This window comes from Arachis ipaensis, chromosome B03 (genome assembly GCF_000816755.2).
Source record: "Arachis ipaensis cultivar K30076 chromosome B03, Araip1.1, whole genome shotgun sequence".
NCBI lineage: Eukaryota > Viridiplantae > Streptophyta > Magnoliopsida > Fabales > Fabaceae > Arachis > Arachis ipaensis.
The window spans coordinates 10104761-10110189 of record NC_029787.2 but is presented as its reverse complement, the minus strand read 5'-3'; the positions used below and the strand labels follow the sequence as shown (position 1 = coordinate 10110189).

Here is a 5429-nt window from a genome sequence, read left to right as displayed (position 1 = left end):
TATTTTTTTATTTATCCAGAATTTTTTTTTTCAAAATTAATTATATATCCATTTAAATTTGTAAAATGAATATACAAAGATAAGGGTCCAATCTGGACAGCCAATAAAATAAAAGATTATCCATTAACCCATTACACTACTAACCCATTACAAGAATCAAAATATGACAACCTGAATTTCTTGAATCTATCTACTGTAGTCACTACCTTACATTTCTCTTCCCAAATTCTTCAAGGAGTTCCACGGCAGATGAATAGAGCACATCAATGACAGAGTCTTTAGCTTCAAAAATTTTAAGGTTTCGTGCTAGCCAGATCTTTCAAGCGAGAATTGCAGTAAGAGCACAGTTTGTCTTCCAATTGGGTCTTCTCCTCAGCACCTCTATAAGCTTTATCCATCGCCTCCAAAAATCTTCAGAGCTGTTGAAGGTAACAAAATTTTCAAATTCAACTTTTCTCCAGATTTCCTTTGCATGCTTACAGTCAAATATGCAATGATTTACTGATTCCCCTAATTCATGGCACATCGGACATATATCTTCGATCGTCTGCATCCTATTGTGTAATCGGTTTCGGACAGGTAAACCACCGTGGAGGGCTTTCCAAAGGAAGACTTTGACCTTTGGTGGGCATTGCAAGTCCCACAAGCTATTCCAAACTCTCTTCTCTCTGCACACTTCCGGGAGCTGTTGGATTGGAGGGTGAGAAAGTCTAAAAGCAATACGGTACCCAGAAGCCACCGAGTAGTATCCGTTTCGTTCCCACTTCCAGGTAATGCTATCTTCCCCATCTTCTGAGATAGTTGTTTGTAGAATCTCAGTAGCAATATCGGCTCTAAATATGCTTTTAACTAGTTCTTCTTGCCACTATCTGAAATTGTTGATGAGTTGGTTTACCCATACCATGTCTGGATTGTAATTGTTTTGCTGGTAGTCTGAAATAGGATTAAACTTCCTTAGCCATGGGTCTTCAAATATCCTAATCCGATTGCCTCTTCCTACCCTCCATTCGATCCCTGCCTCCAGAATTCTCCTTCCGTCTAGTAGACTTCTCCAGGCCCATGATGGCTGCTGACCTGTTGGGGCTTGTAAAAAGGAAGAATATTTGAAATATATGCTCTTGTAAATTTTGCTTATTAGGGACTCAGGCTTAGTAAGAATCCTCCAGCTTTGCTTGGCTAGCATAGCTAAATTGAACGCTTTAAGGTCCTTAAAACCTAGTCCCCCATACTTCTTCTCCCTACAAATTATATTCCATCTCACCCACTGTAGCCTCCTTTCAGAGCCTCTCTGACCCCACCAGAAACTCAGAATCTTCTTTTGTATTTCCTCAAGCAATGAATCAGGGAGTTTGAAGCAGCTCAATGTATAGATAGGTACAGCTGTAGCTACCGCCTTCACCAAAACTTCTCTACCACTAACGGATAGTAGAGATCTCTTCCATGTTTGCAGCTTCCTTTCCACCTTTTCCTTAATGAAATTGAACGTCTGCCTCTTAGATCGATGTACTACTGCTGGGAGTCCCAAGTAGTTATTCTGTCTGCCCACATGTGAAATTTGTAGAGATTCAGCTAGGGCATCTCTAATCTGTATTGGGGTATTTTTGCTAAAGAATACTGAAGACTTAGAGAAGTTAATAAGTTGCCCACTAGCGTTCTTATAATCTTCCAAAATCTTTAATAGTCTCTGGCACTCCTGCTCATTAGCTTTGCAAAATAGGATTGAGTCGTCTGCAAAGAATAAATGACTAATCGTAGGACATCTACCGTTGAGTCGTAGACCTGAGATCTCTCTCCTCTGTTCTCCTCTGTGGAGCAGATGGGAAAGTCCTTCTGCACAAAGAATAAAAAGATAGGGGGGAAAGGGGATCGCCTTGCCTCAATCCCCTGCATGGTTTAAAGTAACCATGAGGTTGACCATCCACAGTAACAGAGTATGACACAGTGGTAACACATTCCTTGATCCAGTCAATCCATTTAGAACAAAAGCCCAACTTCTCCATGACTTCCCAAACAAAGCACCATTCAATCCGATCGTAAGCCTTACTCATGTCAAACTTCACTGCCATCTCATGATCCCCATGGTTCTTGTTTTTCAAAAAATGCATAAGCTCATGAGCTATTAGTATATTATCACTGATCAGGCGACCTTTAATAAATGCACTCTGATTAGCACTTATGATTTTATCCAAAATATCTTGCATTCTGTGGACAAGAATCTTAGATATAATCTTATAGAGGACCGTGCTGAGGCTAATGGGGCGAACCTGGCTCATGGTTTCTGTGCCTTGCATCTTCGGAATTAGGCAAATATGGGTATGATTGAATGCCCTTAACATCCGACCTCCAGAGAAAAAACTTTTAATAGCACTACATAAATCACCTTTAATAATCTCCCAATAATGTTGGTAAAATTTTCCAGTGAATCCATCATCTCCTGGGGCTGAGAACGGGTTAATGGAGAATGTAGCTTTCTTGATCTCTTCCTCGGAAACGCTTCTAGTAAGTTTTCTATTAGTAGCATCATCAATTTTCCTCTCCAGAGATTGCAGTTCTGCCGAGGCAGTACAGGGGTTACAGGAAGTGAACAGCTCCTTAAAGTATTCAGTGGCAATTCGGGCAATACCTCCAGGATCTGTGCTGAAATTACCCGAGCTGTCTTGTAGTCTGAAAATCTTGTTTTTTCGATTTCGACTTTGGAATTTAGCATGAAAGAATTTTGTGTTTTGGTCACCCCATTTTAGCCATTGAAATCTAGCTTTTTCCTTCCAATATCTCTCCTCTTGTAAGTAAACTTCAGCTAATTCTTCCTCCAGTTGTAAAATAGTTGATCTTGTTGCTTCTGTCCCCTTTAATTTTTCCAGCTTCAATTGATTTTCCAAGTCCAAAATTAGGTGTTGCGAATCGCTAGAGCCAGATTTTTGCCATTCTACCAATACATGCCTGCATTTTTTCAGTTTAGAGAACAGCTTGAACATTGGAGAGCCATCAAATTCAGTCCTCCATGTTTCTTTCACCATATTAAGAACTTCCACATTGTCACACCATCTTTCCTGAAATCGAAATCTTCTTTTTGCCTTGTGCTCCTCCCTGTCCACCAGTATCATCAAAGGGCAATGGTCAGAGCCTGTATCATCTAAATGTAGTATTGTTGCTTGCGAATAATTTGCTCTGAAATGATGTGTAGAGAGGCATTTATCCAGCCGTTCCATGATTAGGTTGTCACCGTATCGTCTATTGCTCCAAGTGAATTTTCTCCCTTCGTAACCCAAGTCCACCAGCTCACCATCACTAATGAATTTATTGAAAGCCTCTATTGATGAGGCCGACTTTATTCTTCCTCCCTCTTTCTCATGATAGGCGGAGATGGCATTAAAGTCGCCTATCACAAGAAAATAGGGGCTGACTGTCATTTTGATCTCCATAATTCTTCGGAATTGATTAAACCGAATGTTGTCATCACAATGTAGGTGAACAACAGCTACTTCCCATTTCCTTTGTTTGGTAGGGTCTGTCCACTCAAAGAAAATAAAGAAGTCATCGCTAGAAAGAATTGAGACAACTGCATTATCCTTCCATGCCAGCACTAGCCCACCAGATTGACCCCTAGGATCCACATAATATGCCTGCTGAAAACCCGCTTTGTTGCATTGAGTTGTAACATTCGTGGTAATATTCTTATTTCACATAAAAACATTACATCGGGAGAATGAGATCTAGAGATCCCTTGTATGTTGTGAACTGTCAGGGGATTCCCCATACCCCGACAGTTCCACATCATCATCTTCATTGGTCACTGGGTGCACATTGTGGGGTGGCACCCTCTCCCTCTTCCGCTTGCATTTTTTCTTCTGAACATAATTTCTTCTTATTGAGTGGAACCCTTTCTCCATGTGAACTCCTTTTAACTCCAGACACTGTAGTAGGTTTCCTTGCTAGCTGCTTTAAGTTTTGTCTCTTGCTAGTAGATTTTGTGAGCTGCAGCCCTTGTTCTCCAAACACAAAGCACGTCGTTGCTTCAATCCCCTTTGAATATTCCTTTTCGTCTCTTCCTTTAGCATTGTTTCTTTCTATTGCTGATCCGGTATTGATTTGTGGAGGATAGTTTGCTGTTTGTATCTTCTTTTAAACGATAGCATTGCTCATAACTTCTTCTTCCTCACTTCTTCCCTCTCTTCCTTGAGACTACATTGATAGATTAGCCAGTCCCTTAATTAAGTTTACTGGAGTTGGCTTTTTGGCCCTGTTGTGTGAGCTGTCTTGCCCTTTAGGCAGATTAGTATTAGGATTATCCTTTGTAGCACCCTCTCTTCTTCCCGTCTGGTCGGCTTTCAACCAATCCCACCACTTTTCTTCTCCCACCTCTCCCTTCAACGAATCTTCAATTTGAAAACTGCAAGCTCTTGTCTCATGTCCAATGAATCCACAATAATTGCAAAAAGTGCCGATCTGTTCATACTTTAATGCCACTTCAAGTTGTTGGTTTTTGGGACTAACAAGCTTGACATATCTTCTGAGAGGTTTTGTTACATCCAAGTTTACCTATATTTTAACAATGCTATGCTCCTTGCCTTGAACGTGGAAGATATCACATCCAGCACCTCTCCAAATGAGCCTCCTATCTTCCTTCCTAGTTCTTTAGTCTTGAATTGTTCTGGCAAACCCCAAATTTGTATCCATATTGGCACGTGAGTGAAATATATTTCTACATTATTCTCACCCTCCTTCTATCTCCTAAGATTCAGGATGTAGTTTTTGAATAGCCAAGGGGCACCCCTCTCAATACGAAGCATATCCTTCTCATCTCCAAAGAAGAATTGAAATATGTTTCCTCCATGATCTACCACTTTAAAACCCTCCGGTTGCCTCCATATAGAGTACATAGCAGCCTCCACAGTACCGCTTGAGAATGGTTTATCCGCCAAAAGTCTCCCAACTAAACTTCTTGCACAACGTTCAATCCCAACTTGCACGTCTTTCTCATCAAAACTGATTATTGTGTTTTCTTCTTCAGGTTGCAGTCTCGGATTGCTAGCAGCGGTAGCAGCGTTTGCTGCCATGTTGATCAAGTTGACACAATGACACTAGATTACTCGAAATGATCGATTGATCACAGAAAATTATAGATAGTAAAATTTCTCTGCTAAACCCTAGCAGAGCACTTTAAACCTCAAGGGCACTTTACGAAATTTGGAAACCTATTTATCCAGAATTGAATTTTAGATTTTTAGAGTATAAAATTCTAATATCATATCATAAAATTACTCGTTCTATAAATTTAAATTGATAAAAAAAGACAATATAAATAGTTATATTTACCAAATTTCATAAATAGATCCTATTATAATAAATTAAAAATTAATTATTTATATAATAATATAAAAGTGAAGGTAGATTTGATAGAAGGATATACCGGACTATGAGAATGTTGC

The 5429-nt window shown here is 39.7% G+C and overlaps 1 pseudogene; it reads right to left on the bottom strand.

The window, feature by feature from the left end:
* Nucleotides 1-5429, bottom strand: part of LOC110269358 — a 20676-nt pseudogene that overhangs the window by 3094 nt on the left and 12153 nt on the right.